General features: G+C 34.1%; 1 protein-coding gene across 5 annotated transcripts in view; it reads right to left on the bottom strand.

Moving 5' to 3' along the window:
• The window catches only part of KCNC2 (potassium voltage-gated channel subfamily C member 2), a 198863-nt gene that overhangs the window by 38951 nt on the left and 133307 nt on the right, over positions 1-26605 (bottom strand). The window lies entirely within an intron of this gene.

The raw sequence follows: 26605 nt of genomic DNA, 5'->3' as shown, positions 1-26605 counted from the left end.
TATCATTGTAATGACTTCCAAGAAAATGTGATACTGGCATAGAGAATACAGAATGACTTGTTGAATGGTGATAGCAATTTCCTTCAGTGCAATCAGCCTTCATCATCATAATAGTCAACACATATGGAAAGCTCTTACTACATAACAAGCACGGTTCTAAGTTCTGTACATGTGTCAACCCCTGTAATCCTCGAGGAAATCCTTCATTCTATAAATGAGTGAAGCACATAGACATTCACTTGTGCAAATTCACATAGGTAGGGCTGGGATTCCAATCTAGTCAGTCAGCTTCTATATTAACCAGGAGAGTAAATCTGGTAAGCAAAAGGAATGACGTGAAGGTATAGTGAGAATACTTCTAACATCCCTGCTATATTAGAGTTTCAGCGGTCTTCACTTAAGATGGTCTTTGAATACCACAAGTTAATTAACTTGGGTATGACTAGAGAATACCTAAGTCATGGTAGCATAAATTTCTGTAGATTCTATCTATACCCAGGTTTAATGTAAGAGCACAGAGAATTTTATTAAAGTGTATTTTCTTACTTCACTGAGATAAACATGTACTAAACACAAAAGCTTCATATTTTACCATGAGAAGCTGAAATTAGACTAGGAGAGCAGAGAAAACTAGAATTATATGTTTTACATAGATCCTAAAATACATAACACCAAATGGTGTTTGCAACTTAGAGAAAATGTTTGTGGTGTTGTGGGTAAGAGTATATAGGAATATGTTAAACCATATTTATGGTCTGTGCCTCTTCCACTGTTAAACATGAAGAAAGATCAAAGCTTTGATCTTTCCTATGGACACATTTCCAAATGCCTTAGAGCTACAATTTCTCCATGATTCCCCAGAAATTCTCCAGTGCCCTACCTTAGGGAATGCAATTGTCTTCATCCCTGAATAGAAAGATTATATGTAAAATTTCAATTTCAAAAGGAAAAAAGTTCAACTGTGAAAAACAATCTAAGGTCTCAAGATCTTAAGAATCGTTATATTTACTGTAATTGGCATGTAACACATATGAAGGAATATTTTGTTGACTAAATGAATGAGTGAATGAATAAATGTATACTGAACCCCTTTGGTAGTATATCTATGTGTTTAAAATGGGTATGTTTGTATGAGTGTATAGACGCTTATAAACTGATCATCATAACTAACTGCAAGGTAAATCTTATCATGCATCATAAAAATAAGCAGTCTCTACAAAAGGCCAGAATTCTAACAGAAATAAAACAAACACTCAGTTACTGAACATCAAAATCTGGAATAAGTCTAAGCATCTAAATGGCTAGCTGAATTTTACAGCTCTTAGAGTTTCTCAATATAAGATAACCAAATAATCAAAAGTTAAGATAATTCTCTGACATATTTTTTAACATTTTAGAGATAGAGAGAGGGGAAAAGTATAGCATCCCTCTTTGATACAAAGCATTTCTTTCGTTGATGCAACTCTTTTACCGGGGACAATGTGTTTTCCTGTTCTTGTCTCTGAAGACTTTCTGCATTTCATCAGCAATGAGAATAAAGAGGAATAAATGAGATGCTAGATTTGGCAGTGACTGTAAGAGAAGGAGGCTGGGTCAATGACTGTAATTGTTCTTCAGTAGAGACTTTCTTCCAATCAGTTTAATTTTACATGAAATTTTTCCTTTTTTAATTTAAAAATATATTGCTCTGTTCTTTCTATTTTCTTGCTCAATCTCAGGATCAATTCTGTTGGCAATGAATTACTCGTCCAAAACAACTTAAGAATTTCACTGAAAGTAATTTTTAAAAATCAAAAATGTAGAAAAAGTAATTAAATAACATGCTACGACAGAAAAAGATGCACTGTGCAAATAATCCTTTATCTGTGGCATTGTGCACCAAGATTGAGGATTAGAAACTGTCTTGTCTTGAATATGTGAGCAAGGGAATGTGTGTATTCACCATCACGCATAAGCTCCACTTAGAGTGGTAATATAGAAGAAAAAGCAAAACACTAAGAAACTACTCAAGTTGTCTCTTGATATAAACCAAATAGCCATGCATAAAGGGAACAGAGAGTTCATTCCAACTTTAGAGCTTCAGATTTACAACAAAAACAAAAGGCATTTTTGAACACATATAACATCTCTATAAATGGAAATGTTATACTGGGCTAGAATCGTACTAAATTACACATAACAGATCAATTTTTAAGATACGATTATCCTTGAAGAAATATATTGTGAAAATAAACAAAGGAAACCTCATTTAAAAACAAATGAACAAACATAACTAAACAGAAATAGAGACATAGATATAGAGAACAAACAGGTAGTTACCAGAGGGGAGAGGGTGGAGAGAGGAGAGAAATAGGTGAGGGAGATTAACAGGTACAAACTTTGACCTACAAAATAAATGAGTCACATATGTGAAATGTATAGTATGGGAAATATAGTCAATAATTATATATCTTTGTACGGTGACAGATGACAACTAGACTTAACACAGTGATCATTTTGAAATGTATAGAAACATGGAATCAGTATATTATGTACCAGAAACTAACATAATGTTGTAGATCAACTAACACTTCAAAAACAAACAAATTCGTAGAAAAAGAGGTCAGATACATGGTTACCATAGTCAGGGGGTGTGGAGGGAAGGAGGCATTGGATGAAGGTTGTCAAAAGTTACAAAATTCCAGTTATAAGATAAATAAGTACTAGGGATGTACCGTAGAACATGATAAATATGATTAATACAGCTGCATGTTATATATGAAAGTTGTTAAGACAGTAAATCCTAAGAGTTCTCATCAAAATATCTTTTTTCTATTTCTTTAATGTTGTATCTGTATAAGATGATGGATGTTCACTGTACTTATTGTGGTAATCATTTCATGTGTGTGTAGGTCAAATCATTGTGCTGTGTACCTTAAACTTGTACAGTGCTGTATGTCAATTATATCTCCATAAAACTAGAAGAAAAAAATTTAAATTAAAGTCAGGAAGCTCTGAGGGGGAACTCTCACACACACATCACTCACCACAGCTTGCCGACCCCAGCAGGAAGAAAGATTCCCTTCTGACCCATCAACAACAAGCTTCCCACCACCTGCAGCTGATGAAGAGCCATCCCAGCCTCCCCAGTTTCCTCCTAATACCTGTTGAAGGCTGACCTCCCATTTGTCTCCTCGGACTTGCTTATGGTTCAGCATAGTTTGCATGGCCCAAATTGCAATTCCTCTGATCTTCCCAAATAAACTCATTTTGCTGGTAAAATAACTGGCTCTTCTGTTTTTTCAAGGTCAACAAACTCAAGCAATGGCTCTACGCTGAAGCTTCCCCTGGTCCCTTTCACACGCAGACCCTCTCTCTAACCCTCTGTCCTCCGGCCGTGTGCCAGACCCCCACTCCCACACACACAGGCAGAGCACTGAGATATGTGCCTATACTAGAATTTCATTCCTAGGTAGTTGTTTGAGTTTGTATTTGACCACCCCCATGATGGCATAACCCTCAGCACATAGTGCAGGGCTGAGTCACATTAACTGACAAAAATTGATGGGTCCATTATGGCTTCTCAATCTTCTCATGGCAAATTCCTCCCTGAAAGAAGATATGCTAGCACAGGGTAAAATCAGTGGTTTTCAGAATGCCTTTCTCTTGTCTGTAATTATATTCTATAGCCTCCCTGTAACTCTACACACTGTCTTCAGTATCCATTCTATCAGAAGTGTAACTTTAACGAGTTTTCCCCAATAATCTCTAAACTTCCTGGAACAGCATTCAAACTAAACCAAGTCCCATCCCAGAGAATTTTTTTTTTTTTCACATCACGACTCGGGTACGTCAACACACTTATTTTGACCTTAAAAGCCCCTTTGGCAGAAGACAAGATTTATAAAGATAGTAAAGTGTAATAATACGACCTGAGACTGACTTGACCAACCTCAAAATACTTTTTTTCTATAGATTTACAGCTTTCTTGTAATAATTTGGTTGCTGGGGAATAGTTTGCTAAATATTTTATCTACAAACAGCCTGATTCACTTCTTGTAATAAATGTCCTCAGCTATCTTGGAAAATGCTAGCAATAAAAATTTCCATTGCCGGTAACGGAGTCATGCCTATATAATTGTTTGAAAAATATAAAAAGACTATGAGAACTATTTATACCTAAGAAAAGAAAAGCATAAATGCTTCAGTGGAAACACACAAATTAAAAATCATGACGCACATCTGCTAAGTTTAGAAAACAAATATAACACATGTTAGTAGACATCCTTTGATATAATTGTTCAGTACCTAGAAGCCTGTGCTGGACCCAAAGCCAATACCATGTGGACCGGACCTTTTTACTGGTTTCTACTCACACGCATCTTCAAAATGATTACGTTACAAAACTAAGTTGATTCCAGTTTCCTGGACGTATGCATTTCCATAGAATCTCTTGAGAACCACTTAATTTCTGCTCAAGCTTGAAGAAGTTGCCTTTTTGCTAAGTATTTTCAGAATGTGTGAAAGAGGCACAATAATACTTATTTCTTACTATTACCTCAGTGGTGTGAAGATTAATTAAAAGCACTGTTTGCTGACAACTTTGAAAAGTGCTATATAAACACAAGGTATTACAATTTTGAGGAGTAAGAAATTATCTTAGGGAAGTTTTAAATCCTGGAAACAAATGATACATCAGAAGGCATTGTAATCATCTATAAATTCATGAAATAATAATAATTTTACTTAAAATTACAGAATGACAATGGAAGTGAGATTTCTACACCTGACCCTGCCACTACCACCAACACCAGTTTTTTGTGTAAAAGAAAAAACTTTCATAGATAACAGCCTCTAGAAAAATACAATGAATAGCACTCTTATCACACAGATGAAGAAAGGACAGACATTATTTATTAAGCACTATATTATATACCAGATACTTTGCCAGTTGTTTTTACGTAGTAATCTCATTTGAGACTTACAACAATCCTTAATGTAAATGGGTATAGTTTTAATTATTTCAGAGGTGATGAAACAGTCTCAAGCATGTTCAATAATGTGCTCAAATCAAACAGCTTTTAACTACCAGAGCTAGGATTTCCAACCAGGTCTTCTGCTCTTTGCATTTCAACATGTTGTGAGTATTTATTTTTAATGGTCATTGACCAAGATATAGTTAATATTTCTACCATTTAATGAGAATTTAAACTTCTAAAATTAGAGAGATTGCTCTATATAAGTGTAGACACTTCCTTACGAGGGAGTGGTTATCACCTGTGTGCAGGTAGATACTGCCCTGTGTGTAGGTACATAATTAAAATTTAGTTGGCACTACCACTGTGTAGAAAGACAATTCAGATTGTTAATATCACATGTAAAATGAAAAGACAATTAACAACCTAAGAAGAAAATGACATTTGCAACATATGTGACATCGATTAGCATACTTAATATGTGAAAAACTCTACTTTTTCAATTAATTATACAATTTTTTAAGGTGAAACATGAGTCAAAGAACACAATCAGTGAATTCACAGAGAAGAAATACAAATTCCATGTGTGTTTTTTAATGTTTAGCTTCACTTATACTAAAACAACGCAATTCAAACAACATTTGCTGCCAATCAAATACATTTTTGAGCCAATGTTTATAAAATTCAGGGATGTTTATTCCTCCGGTTGGAGTATAAACTGGTACAACATTTCAGAAGATTTTAATGTAATCTATAATATAAGCCCCAAATCTTAAAAATTTAATTTCTATTTGATCCAGAAATTCTTTTAGAAAATCAACTAAAGGAATTAAGCTTCAATGTGTCAAAATTTTTTGCTATGAGAATATTCATTGCGGTGCTGCTTTTCATAGTAAAAATATGGACATTACCTCAGTAAAGGTAATAAATAAAGAATAATTTAGGTAAATCCTGGGGCATTCATATATTGAACTTCTTTGTAACCAATTAAAACGGTATTCTGGAAAAATACTTAATGATATGAAAAAAATGTTCACAAATTAACTGAAAAAAAACTCAGTGTACAAATTAGTATTGAGGATGATTCTATTTTGTTTATATAAAGACAGCATACATTTCATTTTTGCATCCAGAGATAGAGATATCTATATAGAGAGATGGAAAGACATCTGTACAATAGAGATAGAACCAGAGAGAAAATGAGAGAGACAGAGACAGATATACCTACCAAGATGGACATGGAAGTAAAATAAAGATAGAGATATCTACACAGAGTAATAAAATATATTTATAGTGATAAAATTACAGATTCAGAAATACATAGACATAGGTATGCATATATATTTATATGCATACCTATATCTATATACAGCAAAAGTTTAGAAGTGGTTATCTATAGGTAGTGAGGATTAGATTTTTTTTCTTCTGTTTATCTGTCTTATTTTGCTTAAAAATTTAGAATTAAAAAAATTAATATGTAATATTTTCTTTAAAAAAGTCATTTGTAAAGACAAAAAAATTATGAATAAAGGTCAGCATCATCTTACCAAGAAGAGTATCATTGTTGTTTTCTGTTAGCTGTTTTAATTCATAGAGAGCAGAAAAAAATCAATACCCTTTTAGACTTCTCCAATCACAACTTATTTCTGTTTGTTAATTTTATCGGTAATTAATTAGCATCATATTTAAAATTTTTCAGGTTTGCAAAAAAAATCCTTAGAGACAACCACCCTGGGTGCATTAAACTGGTCAATGTGTGGAGAATGTAGTTAGTTAGTAGTTAACTTGATAAAATTAATAAGGGTACATGTTAAAGCCAAAAGAGAATAATAAATTAGAAGTCATGAAAATAAGAGCTACAATCCTACTTCGTTATTCACTAGGCACAAAGCCTTGAAATATTTCCTAAAAATTTCTATACCTCATTTACTTCATTTATAAAATTGGGCTAAAAATAACTGCCCTTCTACCTTAACAGATATATGTAAATACTGACTCTGGCAGTACACATAAAATCTAAGAAAGTTTATATAAGTATTACAATCAGTGTGATTATTACTATTTAAAAATAAACCAGGAAACTTACAATGTGAGTTAATTGTCCTGTCTGTTAATCAGTACAAAATACTTAAATTTAGCATTTTTAACCCTTTAAGAAGATATTTTACTATAATAAATACATGATTTACTAATGTTTTTCTTACTCTTTTCTTATAGACTAGAAATGTTCTGTACTGCAATTAGTAAAAATTCAGAAACATCAAGACATATAAAATAAAATGACAGTTAAATTCAATGAATTTAATTCATTTTTATTCCCTCTATACTGTATTCTCAAACCAAGTGGAATATGTAAGCACCGACATTGCTAAATTGGATACACCCTTTTAATTAGAATCCTCTGTTTAATTTTTGATTTGAGTGTTTCATACTTCTCTTGAAGTATCCTAGAATTAAACCACTTCGAGTGTGTTCACAAAGAAAGTTGGAAAATGTGGACATGAAAGTAATTCACCCAAAAGTATCTAAGGAGCATCTTCTTTACCAAATACAATACGAAAAGGAAACCTTGCTCTCCAGGAGTTCATAATCTAATTGATTTTATATCTATATCTATCTATCTGGCTATCTAATAAATAAAATACACACACACATAAATACACCAGTTAAATATGAGAAACAGTAGGATTTTAAGCCCCCCCCCAAATACCATAAGAATTAATAAAAATAAGACCTCGTCCTAGTTCTAGTATTTTTAGATGATTAAAATAATTACCACCCCTATGCTCTTACAATTAGGGAGTGGCGGAGCTAGGATTCAAACATTCGTCATCAGAAGTCAGAGCCTACACTCTTACCATCTACAGAGATATTTGAAAATTCCATTAACTCTCTTAGGTCACATATATCTTAGTGTCTTTAAGAGTCATTTTTCAAATAATAAGTGTCTCTAGGAAGTTTATTGGTCCAGTAAAAGGTCTTTATTACCAGTCTCTCACACTAGTACTCCTAAAGATAGACTCCTTTTAACTGATTATGATCACTTATCTAGTAACTTCCTAAATTCTCATATCTCAAAATACAAATAACAAGAAAATTAGAAAATTAAAGATGAACTTAAAGTTGTGCCATTAATGCAATGGTTGTGATGGAAGAATATTACATTAAGATTCAAAAGACCTGATTTCCCACTCTCTAAACATTTCTTGGTGAAATTCCTTTTCTGCTGAAGGTATCAGCCTAACTCATGCCCATGCTGGTTCTAAAATTTATAATTTTAATATAATTCAGCTTTTTTAGATAAATATATTTTCCACCTTCAGTATGCTCCATTCATATTCTAGGAACGATTTAGGGTGCAAGAAGTATCAATCGTGACTGTAAAATTTCTCTACCCCAAAATTCAAGAAGCCATCATTTTGCTCTAAAACTACTGGGAAGGGCTTTTGCTGGCGTGCGTGTTGGGTGGGGTGGGAGAAAGAGTGGAGGGGGCAATGGGTGAGAAACCTGGTCATTAGAAGACATGATTTTGTGCCAAATATGCCACACGTGGCTCAACAAAAAGGAAACCGTCAAAATACTTCCTCTGTACCAAGTTCTTTGCTATGTATTGGGGATGCAAGGATAAATGACGCTGTGTTAGTCTTTGCGCTTACGAGGCTTTGGAGTTTGAGAAGGAAAACACATAACAAATCATTATTATTCTATGTGAGAAGCACCATATGAAAGAATGTTCAAAGTGTTGAACCACTTATCTTCACAGTAACCTTGAGTTAAAATAGTTAATGTTTGCATCCCCATATTAAAGGTAGCATTGGCGTTTGGAGGTGTAGCAGGATTCTTCTAAGGCCTAAGAGCTAACTGAAAGCAAAATCATGATGAGACTTTTCATCTGTAACATTCACCTTAGCATTAGTGCACTCCCTGTCTTCCTGTTAGTAAAAATAATATTCTAGAGGTTTAGATTTATAAACCCTTTGGCTATTATTTTAGATATGTAAAGTAATATTAGCTGGCGGTCTCAGCATCATTTTATAAGCAATTGTGCCTACAATTGGTCATTTCAATAATTTTTAAAGCTCTAATAATTGTGTAAAGACATTATACATTTTTTGATTAATTAATATTTTGTAGTTCTTTCATTATTTTGAGGTTCATGACCTTTATCACCCAAGGAAATTACCATTTGGTTTTTCTTTTTGATGCCCATGACCTTAGTTCCACTTGTCCCCATTAAACTCTTTCAAATTAAATCTTGGGGAAACCCAGGGCAGCACTGCTAGTTACTTTGCAGATCCCCATCCATGGGCACATGTTACCATGGAGTATAATAATGCAAAGCCTGGGCACGGGCTGGGAGTGGACCAGGCATGAGAACGTGAAGATAGGCCTGTGGAAAGCTGCGTCTTCCCCCAATAATCTGACTGAAGTGTTTCAAATGAAACCCTTTGGCCACCAGTACCATCCTCTTCCTTTTTCCTTAAGCTCTTGATTGCCCCAAGTGACAGAACCAAAAGTTTCATGGTAACAGAAATTAGCCTAATACTTGAGTGACAGGCTTTTTATTTGGTGGATCTGGGTTTATATCCAGTCTATGACACTTATCAGCTGTATAACATTGGGCAGCATTTTTATCTCTCACCTGTGAACTGGAGGTTAAAACACTATTGATCCAATAGGATAATTATGAGGATTAAATGAGGCAATGAACATAAGTGTTTAGCACACTGTCTGGCATATAGTGAAATCAATGGAATTTAGCAAATTGTACAAAGATGAAGTTCTAAGTTTCAATTTCCACATCTGTGAAATGTAAGTAAAAATAATTTATCCCATAAGCTTTGAGAATTTAATGAGGTAATGCATGAGAGCATTTCACCTGGTGTCAGGTCTATAATATGAGCTCAGTAAATGTGAACTCTTAATATATTGCACAAGCATAAAGTTAAAGTGGAAGCTCTCTTAACCTCTAATTAATTAATAGCCTAGATTAACCAAAAATTCTGTTCTTTGTGTAAAACATATGAGCTGATGTCCAAAGGATCCAAACAGCATGGCTAGTGACACACCCTCTAACTATGGTAATCATAGGCCTCAGTTTGTCCAGGACTGTCATAATTTATATTTTCTTTTACTCTCAAAAGCTTCTAGGCATGGATGATAAATTACATGCCTACTCTACAAGTACACCCATGCCCTCCATACACGCCAGAAAATTTGTATGCTCTCCAAGTACTCTCTGCATTAGTCTGCAGTGCTGTTTTTGCAGATTTTCCTTATTATTGTAAATTCATAATTCAATTAAGTTTTATAAAGACTGATAAAGATGTTATGGAATTAAATATAATTTAATTAAAAATCTACATAAACTAATGAAAAATTCTACAGCATTGGACATGAGAGAGGAAAAGGAAGATCAGGAAGGGGGACTAGAGAGTTTTTGAAAATGTAGAAGCTCCCACACTCATTACTTCCCAAGTTTAAGTGCTTGCTCTCATTCACAGAAATTCAAAGTAAAAACTGTAGAGAATGAAAAAAAGAAAATGTGAAATGTGTCACTGGATTCATAAATACGTTTCCATTATACCTCAAAATAACCTTGCAAGGAAATAATTTGTCTAAGTCCACTAGTAAACAACAGTGCTGAATCACAAACCTAAATGTGTCTGAAACAGAACACTTTGCTCTCAGTAGCTAGATAATAGCTTCCGCCACCCCATAACGAAGATACAGTATGTAAAGGCTAGAGCAAGCAAAAAAATGTGATATCTTTTGAATGGAAGCCCAAAAAGCTTAATTTGCTAATTCTGGAAGACTGACTACTTAACTGATTATAAGTTAAGGATACATCCTTATGCTCTATGTCAGCATTCCATTGATATAGACATAGATATAGATATTTTTAATTGCAAAAGGAAAAAGTGAACAGAGATTGGGTACATCCTGGTGATTTATTTTCTGTTAATATTCTACTGAAAATTAAGTGCCTGTATAATTCTGCTGTAACACACTAAAGGAATATATTTAATCTGCAGTCCATCAATGCATAAACTTTTATGTTAAATAAGAAACTGCCATTGTATTCTCAACATTCACTATGTCATACTCCTAAATTGATATCTTCTATTAGAGCTCTATGTAATATAACTATAAAATAGACTCTAGTTGCATCAGTAATTGAATTGGGCTCTGCTTTGAAAGATTATCTTAATTATAGTGAAACTAGGGAAATAAAAATGCAACCTAGGTAGATTTAAAGTACAATTTATGAATTTTAAAACATTGAACACTGCTTTACCTACAGGTTTCATTAATGTCAATGGGAGATGTGCAGCTAAAAGAACATGCAACATTTAACAATTTTACATTTAACTGGGCACTTTTTTCCGTTTTCCTTATCAGTGATGAATTTGGTGGAATATTGCAAATGGAATTGTGGTCTACAAATTGTTAATAATGCACTCTGTTTTAGATTTAAATATGTGCTTAAAATATGGATAAAATATCTAGATTTATACATTATGAATATAAATTATAAATATCTAAATTTATAAATAAGATATTTAATATATTACATAAAATTCACTCTCACCAGCCATGTTTCAAGTAGTCAGTAAATACATGTGCTTAGTGGCTGCCATATAGGGAAGTGCAGATATGAAACAGCTATTGGAGAGCCACTAAATAGGTTTTAGAATCAAACTATTTTTAGCTTTCACTTTTCCATGCATAAAAGTCCAGTTTGTGACTTTCTAATAAATGAGAATGGATTTTTTAAAATAATATAGTGTCATTATTATTAATAAACCAGGGAGGTTTTGAATACTACCTTATAAGGAGCTCCAAATCCTCATTTCAATAGCCTGACATATCTGTCAGAAGTTTCTAAATATCCTCAAACTCATTGCTTTTGGAAACTCTACTTATCTGCCATACACAGTTCTCCAAGGTTTCTGTTTCCCTTCTTCCTCTATTTATGTTTATGGTACCACCATCTCCAAAGCCATGTCAACATAATCTTCAAAATCATGTCTCTGATTTCTTACTCTTCCTCTCCTCATACCTCTAAAATGGTCACAGCGCTATTTCTTCAATCACGTAATTCTTTTTTGTCTTTTCCTCCTCTCTACCCTCATGCACTCTTATCAACCTTTTTCTCACTTTAATCTATCTTCCAAACAAAAGCCACAGCAGCCTTACTAGAACACAGATAATATGACAGATCCAACTACAAAATGAAAGGCAAACTCCTGAGAATAGCTTTAAGGAACTTCATAAACCCTTACACATGCTACTGCTGCCCCTGACAATGGCTTGGTGACCCCTGCTGGCATATTTTGAAACCTTTTCCAAATACCTGAAAATAAGTTCAAGGTCTTTAATCTTTGTGACCCTCGTTCTTCTGTCATAAAGTGAGGGAAAGAATATTTACAGGACTTCCCTGGTGGTCCAGTGGTTAAGAATTGGTCTTGCGATGTAGGGGACGCCAGTTCCATCCCTGGTCGGGGAGCTAAGATCCCACATACCGCGGGGTAACTAAGCCCGCACACCACAACTACGGAGCCCACGTGCTCTGGAGCCGGTGCACCAAAGCTAGAGAGAAGCCCACACACCGCAACAAAAGATCCCGGGTGCCACAACTAAGACCCGACGCAGTCAATAAATAAATAAATATTTTTTTAAAAAAAACAATATTTACTTTCAGGGATACTTTAGAGCTTAAAATTAGGGATAATTTAGAGCTTAAAATTAAGCCACGTAATAAATTGCTGCTGTTTATATCATCATCATCTTCTTCAACATCATCATTCATTTGGCTCTAACCTCCACATTTCTGGTTGCATTTTCAAAGAAGTCTGCATAGACAAATTGCTAAAGATCCCTATGTTTCATTTCACTGGTGAAGAAAAATAGGTCAGACAAGGCACCATGCACTTGCCATGACCAATCGTATCACTAGGGTGTAGCCTCAGGATACCAATGACCTTCTCATTACTACTAAAAGTTACTCAAAGGCTGTTGAAGCCTAATGCTATAAATGACTTTAAATTGTTTTTATAAGACTTCTGAATTTAGTGCAAAAATTTTCATTGTACTTCATCTACCTCTTGATGCAAAGATTGCATCTGAAGCCTGCATGCGCTCAGACACATTACAATACCGAGTCTATCCAGTTGGTAATGTTACCACATTACTACTAAATAAAAATGACTGGAATATTGTTACTATAAGGCTTATCTAAATCTTCATTCTTTTCTGTTTCTTCCAGTTTTATTGAGATAAAATTGACATACAGCACTATAGAAATTTCAGGTGTACAGCATAATGGTTTGACTTATATACATCATGAAATGATACCACAATGAGTATAGTGAACACCATCATCTCATATAGACACAACATTAAAAAAATAGAAAATAATATTGTTTCCTTGTGATGAAAACTCTTGGGATTTACTCTCTTAACAACTTTCACATAAAATATACAGCAGTGTTAATTACATTAATCATGTGTTGTACATTACATCCTTAGTACTTATTTTTCTTATAACTGGAAGTTTGTACCTTTTGACAACCTTCACCAATTTTCATTCTTCACTTTCATTTGAGCTTTTTAATTCTTTGAGTTTATTTTTTTTAGCTCTTCATGCAGCAACAATTTAGGAACAGTCATTAATAAAATAGCTGCCTTTTGATTTAATAAAGGCAACTTGTTATTAACAAAAGCATCAAATTTGCTGAAAGATCGTAACATCTTTGTGAGGCTGTCCTAGCAAGTGAATCCTCTTGAATCTCAGCTTTCCTCACACAACAGTCTTATTTTGAAAAAACATTTAAAAATGCTTAAAAAGCAATTTATAAAATAAGAGGTCCTTAAAATAGAACTTTTATCCTCATAAAAAATAGGTGTAAAGTCAAGTATTAAGTTACTCTAATTAAAAGGTCTTCAGTTTCTATAATGCAAACTATGTGTTTGTGTCATTTTGTTTTTGAAACAAAGTTTAGAAGTTTTTAGAATATGTGGAGAATCCTCTCTCACTGGTGGTAAAAATATTTATGGTTATTTTTGAGAACCATAACAGAACAGAATGCCATAAGGACTGTAGGTAAATATAAAGTTGTGTCCTTTATTACTCAGCCATAAAAAGAAACAAAATTGAGTTATTTGTAGTGAGGTGGATGGACCTAGAGTCTGTCATACAGAGTGATGTAAGTCAGAAAGAGAAAAACAGATACCGTATGCTAACACATATATATGGAATCTAAAAAAAAAAAAAAGGTTCTGAAGAACCTAGGAGCAGGACAGAAATAAAGACGCAGACGTAGAGAATGGACTTGACACAGGGAGAGGGAAGGGTAAGCTGGGACGAAGTGAGAGAGTGGCATGAACATATATACACTACCAGATGTAAAACAGATAGCTAGTGGGAAGCAGCTGCATAGCACAGGGAGGTAAGATCAGTGCTTTGTGACCACCTAGGATGGGGAGGGTGGGAGGGAGGCGCAAGAGGGAGGGGATATGGGGATATATGTATATGTATATGTATAGCTGATTCACTTTGTTACACAGCAGAAACTAACACATCATTGTAAAGCAATTATACTCCAATAAAGATGTTTAAAAAAATTTTTTTTAAAAATATATGCTGGGCTTCCCTGGTGGCGCAGTGGTTGGGAGTCCGCCTGCCGATGCAGGGCACACGGGTTCGTGCCCCGGTCCGGGAGGATCCCACATGCCGCGGAGCGGCTGAGCCCGTGAGCCATGGCCGCTGAGCCTGCGCGTCCGGAGCCTGTGCTCCGCAGCGGGAGAGGCCACAACAGTGAGAGGCCTGCGTACCGCAAAAAAAAAAAAAAAAAAAAAGATATATGCAAATACTATCCACTTTGGTTATAAGACAGAACTTATAAGATCTCAATTATTTTGTCATTTATGGCAAATGTTCAACAACTCAATTGTGGTTACTAGCTAATTGAGGGAAATAATGTACATGTTGCACTTTTGTATGATTTCCCTCAAATACCAACATTATTTCGTTATATCATGTGCCTCAAAATGTGCTCCTTGGATCAACTGTATCAGATCCACCTGAAATGCTTGTTTGAAATACAAATGCCTTGGAGAATTTGAATTCTGGAGGCAGTGCCTGATCTGCATTTTAACAATCTCCTCAGATAACTCCTAGGTATTCAAAATTTAAAAACACCGCACTATATTTTTTAGAGTGAAAGAAATTAAATGACAAAGCCAAAGGCAGACGAAAGGCCACGTGGCCCATCTCCATCCTCTCCTCTAAATCACACTGAACAATTGGAAGTCCTTACTTTAGGATATAGTCAGCATGCATAATTACCCTGTAGCATAACAGATCTGGTTTTCAAATTTTCTTGACAAAGTTTTGATAGTTTAAATAGGAAAACAGACGGTTGCTTATATATCCAACGTAAATTTATTTGTAAAATATCTTAATCAGTGTAAGCGTAGCACTTCTCTGGAGGGAAAGCTTACTTTTCATTGCCTTGCAAACATATTCAAATATATTTTACTCAAGTTTGCATTAAAATTCATTGATGACAACTTGTATAAATATCTTCAAGGCAAATTGAACAAAGATATCTATTCCTGAAAAATGAGACTCTCCCTTGGGAAAGTGATGATTATGATAATCAGTTGCACAAAACTCTAAACAATAATGATAAAAAAATTAAAATAGTATGGTTAAGGAAAATAAAAGAATAATTGTCAATCTTCCCTTCCCTTACCTCTTCATATTTCTGTCACAGTCTCTAAAGGAAACACATATCAAATATCACATTTAGTCCTGAAGAAAACATTCTTTGAATAAAAGGCACAAATTAATAGCTATGCTCACAATTAAACCTAATATGTGGATAAGCTTATCATATGCCAGAAGTCATTCTTGCATATATTGTTCAATCAGTTCATCACATATCTTTATCACAAGAATGACGCTAACTTTAAAAGGTCATGAACCCTGTATGTGGTTGTAATTTGACCTTCAGTTTTTTTAATTGGTTGAATAGCTATCTGTTCCTTCCCCTATACTTGAAACGTCTAAAAAAATTAGGATAGGGAGTGGAAAGAAACCAATACAGCAATTGAAATTGTTCCTTTATATCGTTTTATGAATTCATAGATCCAAAATACTTTGGCAACCATACATAAAAAGAAATGTGTATATTCGGATGGAATGGCAGCAATTCATAAATTAAATGAAATTCAGGAAAGTCTTCTTTTAAAATTTGTTCTCTTTTTTCACCATAACAATTGTCTCAGTAGTGTCAACTCTGCATATGTTACAGGATCAGTTTATGTCCATAAAAAGAAAAAATTATATTAAAATATTAAATATTATATTAAAATATGTTCCTTCTCTCATGTGTTTGTGAAAAATCAATCTCTGTAAGAAGCTAATGGCCCAACAAGCCTGATTTCTCCAGATGCAACATCTATTCTTTAGACCTTTTCACCACTGATTGGTCACCCATGGATTTGTGGAAGATTAAAAAACTTGAAGCTCTTTTTTAGTTTACTCAGGGATAGAAGCACTAATTTCATCTAGAAGTATAGACAATAACATAATAGAAGTAAATTATTCTTAAATTAAAAGGGCTAATGAAGTTGTCAAAGATACTTAATTTACAGCGCAGCCTCCTAGGTATGGAGAACCCAGCACAACTTGACTCTGACTAGAGCTTATTGCACTAATTTTGCTTTAATTTAAATGACCAGTGGCAACTAAGACCCATGGTTACCCATAAAAGATTCAAGCTTTTCTGAAAAAGATTAATTTATAATCCTTATTATTTCCAGTTAGTAAACATATATGTACTGACCAGCAAGAAACCGATAATGTGAGCCTGCTTTACTAGAAGGTTCCACTTTAAGAGTGCAGTTTAGTACATTTTGAATGTATAATAATGCATAATCTCAGTGTAGTGTTTTATTAGGTCCTCCTTTTAAAATTTTAGTTATTTTCCAGTTCACAAAAAAGCAAACTCTTGCCCCCCAATTGGGTTAAGTTTCAGAATACCAGTCCTGCTTACATTTAGTGACTAGTTCACAGTTTGGGTGGGGTGGGTACAACTTTCTGCTTGTTAAAAGTAAAGTTAAATATGATTTTTCTTTTAAAGTTGTCTTTTGATTTTTCAATTAAATAAAATTTAAACATACATAAATTACATATTAAAAATTATCTATTCCATCTATATTAACATCAAATATTCAGTCAACTAATATTTTATGAATGGGCCGCCAAAACACATTGTTACCAAGATAATACATAGTTGAATGAATTGTCATTCTCAAGTTGAGTGAAGTAATAGCCTATTTGTTAAAGGTGATATAGCAGAATTATTCTCCTCTTGTCTGCTTATAAAGAAATACACCTATTCTCATATTGTCTTAGCTTAAAAGTTGAACCTGAATAGCAAAAGTCTCCTCCGCCCCTTCATAATTATGTTCAGTAATATTTTGCCTTCTCATTTAAATCAATTATATATATAACCCTTCTCTTATCCAGGGAAATGTCCGACTCATAAAATCCTTGTTCCTGTTCAGCAAGAACTTTCACCTTTCTAACAGCAAGGTTTCCATAAGGGCAATTCAAGCAGACATTGAGAAGTTTCCAGGAAGTTTTAATTGAATCAGAACTGATAAAGATTAATTAGCTACATCTGTCCTCATGACAGTCCTGATGTGGGAACAATAATCAAATAAAAACTCTGTCAACAGAAATGGTCAGTGATAAAGACTTACTGAATCTCTCTATCTCAAATGCAAATCCCCACTGCAAAGACATTACAGAAAATGAAGTTACAATGAGATAGAGAATAAGTGACCTGCTGTGCTTGGAAACAGACCAATGCAGTCTAGGAACATCTAGCTCTTTTAAAAGTAACAATGGGTAAAACCAGAAATTAATAACACCTAATGTCCCCTTGATAGAACAAAGTCTTAAAGGCATCATGCTTCACATAGATTGGACTATACATTGTCAGCACATTTATATACTGAAGGAAGATCTGTGTTTATTCATCTCTGATTTATAGATAACAGAAGAAGTGTAAAGGAGAAATATAAGGATGGAGAATGATTTATAGCTGATCATTAACAAAGAAAATTACACAACCATACTTTCCGCTCTCATGTCCAATTTATGATTTTAATCATTAAGTTGTTCCTCAGTGCTGGCAGGAAATTCTACTGTAATCTTTTAGCCACCTTAAAATGCATGGGTGTATTTGCACAAGGCCCACACTTAGGAACCATGCTTGGTTTTATGCATAGCTGTCACTGTCTTGAATTTTTTAATAATTTAACAGGACTCTGACATTTTGTGTTGCCTGTGCGGTCTCTAGTCAAATCTCTCTTATATTCCTCTACTTTTGCATATAATTATTATTGCTTCCTTTTATTATTCCAGTGTCTTCTCCTTTCTTGCTCTCAGTTTGATGGTTTGGGTATATTATTTTACTAAAAAGAAAATGAAAGCAATCAAAAGAGAAATTCCACCTCCTCATGCAACCATATTCAGCAACCTAGCTACATCTATACACATATAAACTTGGGTCTCCTCCTGTTACACTGAATGAATGTTTCTTTATTTTATCTAAAGCCACCTAACCCACAGGGAACATGACTCCTACTTAATGCCTGGTCTAGTCAATCCCATGACAGGACAGTAAATCTGCCTAATTCTGGAAGGCAGTATTAGGAAACCCATTTTGCCCTTGCACATGAACTACATTCCCCATTTCCACCTTTAATACTACTAGAGGTAATATGTTGGGATCTCTGTCTATTCATTCTTTGTCTTATTTTTTGGGACAAAAAAATTTTTAATGTTGTTTATAAGAGTCCCTCAAAGACCTCAACCGCAATCACTTAATAAATATTTGTTGAAGGAATGAATGAGTGAAGCTAATCATGTTCTTAAATATTTGTTTGCTTAATCTACCAAGTAACCTTAATTTTTAAAAAATTTCCTAATTTTTACTTCCTTACCATAATTATGATGTTTTATTCTTATTCCATTAGATAGTAATGTGGATGGGTACAGGAATCTATTTCAAGTAATATTGGGGTGCTCAAATAATTTACTTGAGAAAGTAATTTAGAATGGCTTTTGGTAAAATAGTAAAGTTATGGATGACTCTATAGAATTCAGATTTCACCCTCTCCCTACAACAGGCCATCTACAGCTTGGCTGAAGTCCTTAATTTTCTCCATATACCATAATGGACAAATCCCACAATTTGCACTCCTGTTACACCACTTCCAACCAAATCAAACACAAACAGCTCAGCTCAATTTTATTTCCTTTAGAAATAAAGATAAACGTTCATTTCCCATGATTATAGGAGATTTAAACTGAGAAGAATGAATTAGATTAATGTTTTCTAATATTGTTGATTTCATGAAAATATTTTAGGAACAGACTTGGGGAATTTCAAACCAGTCTGAACCATTGGTTTAAATTACTACCTTCTGCCTACTCAAGTTCTGTAGTAGGAAAGCTTATTATTTACATTATTTAATATTTCATGAAAATATTTTAGGAACAGACTTTAGAAAATATTTTAAGAACAGATTTTCTCCACTTGGGGAAGTGGAGAAAATAGGAAAGAATCCCAGTGAATTCCCCACTTTCTACCAGAGCAACTCTGTATTTATCTTCCTTATTCATTGCGTTTTCTCATAACATTTAAGATATTCTTCTGCTAAAAATTGTCTAAGTCCACTTACAGTTCTAAGTGATTAAATAAAATATTTTTGTTGAGTATGGGAAAAAAGCATATGGTCAATTTGTTACTCAAAGGATCTTTATCAAAGAAAGAAATGGTATATTTCTTCAGAAGAAAGACTGAATGACAAAAGGCAAGTGATTATGTAATTACAGGAGAAAAAGGATGAGTAGTAAACAACAAAAGAATAAGAAAAAGTAGCAGAAGCACATATTCATCCCTACTATCATTAACCTACTATCCTTAAGCACATAGAAAATGGGTTTACCCAGATTTAGGAATTTGAAAAAATTCTGCAATTCATAGATTGAGAGATGAATTTAAAATCAAATGTAACTCATAATGTTTAGTGCATAAATAATATCCTCATTAGTTTCAGGCCTTTAAGGAATTTCCACTTTAATATTATAGAGAATAATTTAATTTATATAAATATAAAACTAAAAATAGAACTACCTTTTGACCAAGCAATTCCACTCCTGGGTATATATCTCAAAAAACCAAAAACACTAATTTGAAGATACATATGCCCCAATGTTCATAGCAGCATTATTTACAATTGCCAAGATATGGATGGAACCTAAGTGTCCATAAACAGATGAATGGATAAAGAAGATGTGATGTATGTATGTATTATATATATATTATATATAATATATATATATACATATACCTACAATGGAATACTACTCAGCCATAAAAAGAATGAAATTTGGCCATTTGCAACAGCATGGATGGATTTGGAGGGTATTATGCTTAGTGAAATAAGTCAGACAGAAAGACAAATATTGTATGATATCACTGATATGTAAAATCCAAAAACTGCAACAAACTAATGAATATAACAAAAAAGAAACAGAGTCACAGATATAGAGAACAAACTAGTGGTTACCAGTGGGGAGAGGAACGGGACAGGAGCAATGTAGGGGTAAGGGATTAAGAGGTATAAACCATTGTGTATAATATAAGTTACAAGGACATATTGTACAACACAGGGAGTATGGCCAATATTTTATAATAACTAAATAGAGTATAACTTCAAAAATTGTGAATCATTATATTAAACACCTGAACTTATATAATATTTTACATCCACTGTACTTCAATAAAAATAAGTAGCTAGGGACTTCCCTGGTGGCTCAGTGGTTAAGAATCTGCCTGCCAATGCAGGGGACATGGGTTCAAGCCCTGGTCCAGGAATATCCCACATGATGCGGAACAACTAAGCCCCTGTATCACAACTACTGAGCCCACGTGCCACAATTACTGACACCCGCGCGCCTAGAGCCCATGCTCTGCAACAAAAGAAGCCTCCACAATAAGCCCGTGCACCACAAGAGAGTAGCCCTCACTTGCTGCAACTAGAGAAAGCCCACCAACAAAGACCCAACGCAGCCAAAAAAATAATCAATTAATTAAAAAACCCAAGAAAACAAAAACATGAGATAGTACTTCACATCCATTAGGAGGGCTAAAGTTAAAAAAAAAAAAGTAACTAAATAAAGAAAGAATGAGATATGTTCATGCAAAAGCCTGTACATGAATGCCTATATCAGCTTTTATTTTATTTCTAAAACTTGGAAATTACCAAGATATCCTTCAATAAGTGAATGGATAAACTGTGGTACATGCGTACGATGGAATATTACTCAATGATTTTTAAAATGAGCTATCAAACCAGAAAAAGACATGGAAGAAACTTCAATGCAAATTGCTAAAAGGCCAAACTATATAGAGAGTAAAAAGATCAATAGTCCCAGGAGTTAGGGGGAGGAAGGGAAGGATGAACAGATGGAGCATAGGGGATTTTTAGCACAGTGAATATACTCTGTGTGATATTATAATGGTGGATATATGTCATCATATATTTGTCAAAACTGTAGAATGTACAACACAAAGAGCAAGTGTGAACTGAGGACTTTAAATAATAATAATGTATCAATATTGGCCCATCAATTGTAACAAATGTACCACTTTAATGCAAGATGTGGAAATGGGAAGAGAGGAGGGGAGAAGCATATGGGAACTCTGTACTTTCTGCTCAATTTTTCTGAAAACCTAAACTGCTCAAAGATAAATAAAGTCTATTTTTAAGGTCCATAAAAATGAGAAGAGAAAATAAAAGTACAGTAGTGAAGTAATTCTACCTTATAAAAAAAGCATTAGAAGCCTATATATAGCATGATTTTTAACAACAAGGACTTTGAAGAGAGCTCAACCAGCATTTCAATTGAAGCTTTGCTGTTTACCACCTGTTTGACCTTGGGAAAAAAAGTTTCAACCTCTCAAAAACTAAGTTTCATCATTTACAAAATAGAGGTGATATTTGTACCTATTTCCCTCCCTTTGCTTTTTCTTAATATGAAATATTCAAAAAACTAGTAATGTCCTTTTATTTGTTCTTTTGGAAATAAAAGCAGCATCAAGTTATGAAATGGTTCAGTTTGAACCACTGTTTTAAATTACTACCTTCTGTCTATTCAAGTTCTGTAGTAGGAAAGCTTATTATTTACATTATTATGAATATGTGCAATTCAGAAGTCTTGCTCATTTTCAAGCCTTAAAGAAGTGGTGAATTTATAGCAATAAGGCTCCAATCTGAACTTCATTAAGTAGAGGCAGTTCTCATCCAGATAAGGGCAACTTAAGGACATGATTATCTTATTGAATATTTCATATTAAAACACATCACCATGGGCTTCCCTGGTGGCGCAGTGGTTAAGAGTCCGCCTGCCGATGCAGGGGACACGGGTTCGTGCCCCGGTCCGGGAAGATCCCACATGCCGCGGAGCGGCTGGGCCCGTGAGCCATGGCCGCTGAGCCTGCGCGTCCGGAGCCTGTGCTCCGCAATGGGAGAGGCCACAGCAGTGAGAGGCCCGCGTACCGCAAAAAAAAAAAAAAAAAAACACCAGCATTTAATAGAAGAGAAGTTTGCTTCTGTTCTTCCTAATAAGAAGTATGAGAAGCCCTTTAAGTACTTACATGTTTTACTGGGCGCTTATATTACTGTGCAATCTGTTGCTATTTGTAAAGTATTTATCTCACATTACTTCGGTTGATTCAGGTTTTATTTCCATGGAGAACTACAGAGAAGCTTTTCGAACATTCTAAAACTATCTTAAATCTGCTTTCTCTGTGGAATTCTTAAATTGTGTTGGTCTGGTACAAGGAATTATTTCTCAGAAATCATACTGGAAGAATTCTGAAGCTATACAAAACCATAAGCCAAGCGTGGTCTGAGAAAGGATAAGAGAGCTGTTGATCCAGAGTGGGGCTTTGCCCTCAGAGAACTTGGGCAGATTCTGTTCTCAGTGTCCTGCTGATTCATTGTTTGACCTCTCTCAAGAACTATTCCTCGCTACGGGAAGAAAACGAGCAAAAGTTGTCAACATCTTCTACATTCTTTAATGACAACTTATGAATTAATAACCTTACCTTATGATACAAATCTGAAGCAGAAATATTGCTAAGAAATGCAAAGCATTATTATTATTTATGCAAAATGTGATAAGAAAACTGGAATGTATTAATTCGAAAAATTACGAGTAGTGTCTAGAGGGCTGGCACATATGCAAGGTGCCATTTGTGCTGAGATAAATTTACTTTCTATTTCTAAGATGCAAATGAGAGAAACAAATTGAATATTTCACACACAAACACACAACTGTACAAGGCATCCAGGGATTTTGGAGTTGAATTTAGTTCAAAGTCAAATAAAGTTCAATTTTTGTACATTTTGCTTTGTTTTGTCCATGAAAGGCCCAGCTGCTTGTCCAGCTGTTTATCAGTCATTCTCGATCATAGCTTTATTAGTGTGATTCTGTACTCCTGCTATATCCTTTGCAACTAAAAATTGTAGACATATATTTTCTTTGTTTGAGGGTCATACAGAAAAGCTTCTGACTCGATGAACACGAAGATTATAAAGAAGACATTGTTTAAAGATTCTTATACAAAAATATGGCATTTATAAGAATTCAACCCTGATTGGGTTATTATGGCTTTCTTAGATAGTTGTTGAATGACCAATCATCTCAAGATAAACAACTCAGCTTGTGCTCAAATACTAGATTTCTATTATTCCCACTTCAATCTCAAGTCTCTATTGAATAACTTCAAATTAACAAACAAACAAAATATATCACAAGAAAGAATGTCATGTTTCTTAAGACCTATAATATTTGTCAGAATGAATAAAACAAAACACTTGCTGTGGAAAAGTGAAGCAATAGACCAGGATCAGAAGAGCTTTCTCTGACCCCAAATGATGCTGTGATCTTTGGAAACTATCTGGACCTCCATTTACACATAACAATTGAGAATAGACTAGATGAATGTTTTTTCAAATTGTATTCCAGAACCTCTGGGTTCTATGAAGGTATTGTAGGGGAAGGTTAAGGTTACAAAAAAAGGAGAAAGAAAAGTTCGCATGGGTAGAATTTTCACTCCCCTTTTCATTAGAATCACTCTGCGCTTATTTTTCTTATTCTTGGGGATTATCATAAGATTTAATTTAATAAAAATGTTTCCTTTTCTACACATGCTTTAAATAATTAGATTATTTCTATAGTCTTTTTTATATCTACCAGCCAAACTAGAAAAAAAATTCAATGAATTTTAGACAAATCCTGATCAGCCTGTTCCTCAAACAGGTCTACATCAGAAGTTTGCCCCTCCTTTGGTTTATCTGTTGTTATTATGGTATTATGTACTTACTGTGCATGTCCACACAGCAAAACATATTCTAGCAATCCAAACCACCTGTAAAAGGCAGTAAGAAAATGTAAAACTCCATGAATCAATAAAGCTCCCTAAAGATATTACAAAAGAATATATAACTTTGCATACTGAATATAGAACTATTTTACGTGGAAATAATATTAATATAAAATGTATGTACAGCACACGTATTTTTGGGTATCATGAAGTACTGTATTTTCTTTTTTTATGAATCATATTGCTACTACCATTTCAGGGGTCCCCCTTCTTTACTGATTAGAGAGACTATACATTTAGAAAGTCTTAATGTAGTATATTCACAGTGATTATAAAAAATCCCAACTTATAGCACAAAAACTTGACTGCACTTATTTTTAATACATTTTTGTCTTAGGAAAAAACTTGACAAATCTAAGTATTAAATTAATATTCCTTATTCTTCTTAGATCATGAACTACAAGCTCTGTAGAAGCAGTTAATGATAAAGGTGAAATTAGGAGTTTAAGTAATCAGGTATCAAGAGAAATACAACATGAAAAATAGTAGGAATTATGAAGCAGTAAAAGTGTTTAAATAAAGCAGATCTCCAAAATCATATATAAATATCAACTCAATTTGGATAATAGACTTAAATGTAAGAGCAAAACTACACAACTTCTAGAAGAAAATACGTTAAAAAAATCTTTTTGAGGGCTTCCCTGGTGGAGCAGTGGTTGAGAGTCCACCTGCTGATGTAGGGGACACGGGTTCATGCCCCGGTCCAGGAAGATCCCATCTGCCGTGGAGCGGCTAGGCCCATGAGGCATGGCTGCTGAGCCTGTGCATCCGGAGCCTGTGCTCCACAACAGGAGAGGCCACAACAGTGAGAGGCCTGAGTACTGCAAAAAAAAAAAAAAAAAAAAAAAATCTTTTTGAAATTCTGTTAGACTCACCCTTAGATAGGACACAAAATTCAGGACTTATGAAGATAAATACATAAATAGGACTTTATCAGAAGTAAAAATCTTCTGTTTCCTGTTTTCATGCTAAAAACATGGCACGAGAGGCAACAAACTATAAGAAAATATTTACAAAATACATTATCAGTTAAAGAACTTGTATCTACAATATGTAAAGAACACTTATAACTCAATAATTTGAAAACCAACAGTCCAATCTAAAAAGGAACAAAAGATTTGAACAGACACTTCACCAAACAAGAGAATAGGCACATGAAAAATGCTCAATATTATTAGTCATCAGGGAAATGCAAATTAAACCACAATGAGCCAACTACTAGAATGGCTAAAATTAAAACGAAACAAAAAAAGACAATACAAATTTCTGACAAGGATGCAGTAAAATTGAAACGCTCAAAAATTTCCTAGTGAGAGTGCAAAATGTTACAACTTCTTTGGAAACCAGTTTGACAGTTTCTTATAAGGTCACAAGCATATCTACTATACAACCCAATAATTCATAGGGTAATTACCCAAGAGAAATGGAAACTTGTGTCAAACAAGGTCCTGTACACAAATTCTTCACTCACAATTGCCAAAAACTGGAAACAACCCAAACTTCCAACAACAGATAAATGGATAAACACATTGTGAAGATCCATACAGTGGAAACCTATACAGCAATAAAAAGCAACAACACTAATGAATATCAAAAGCATTGTGCTGACTGAAAGAAGCCAGACACAAAAGAGTACACACTGTGTGATTCTATCTATTTGACATGTGGAATAGGGAGAGCAGTGATTTCCAGGGGCTGAGATGGCTGGGAGCGATGAAGGAAGAAAGATTGAACGTAAAAGGGCATCACACTTTGGAGTAATGGAAATCTTCTATATTTTGATTGAGGTGCTGCTTCCAACTGTATACATTCACCAGAAATCATCAAACTCTGACCTGGAAAGGGTGCTCTTTTAAAATGAAAATTATACTTCAATAAACATCTTTTCAAAAAATAGATCTATGCTAATTGTGGTTTAACAATAAAGGGCTAGTTTTTAAAAAGTCATTATAGAAAGATATGCATAGATATAGGATTCATGGAATATTTCAGTTTACTCAGAGCTTTTCAGTATCACTTTAGAGAACCATGTGTGATTTGAACTTCCTTGGCAAAACCTAGAACAAAAACAAGAAAAAAAAGAAAGATAAAAAGATACCTCCAAACAAA

The sequence above is a fragment of the Tursiops truncatus genome, chromosome 11, assembly GCF_011762595.2.
Source record: "Tursiops truncatus isolate mTurTru1 chromosome 11, mTurTru1.mat.Y, whole genome shotgun sequence".
In the NCBI taxonomy this organism is placed as follows: domain Eukaryota; kingdom Metazoa; phylum Chordata; class Mammalia; order Artiodactyla; family Delphinidae; genus Tursiops; species Tursiops truncatus.
Note: the sequence above shows the minus strand (reverse complement) of the source record. Positions and strands in the feature narration are given on the sequence as shown.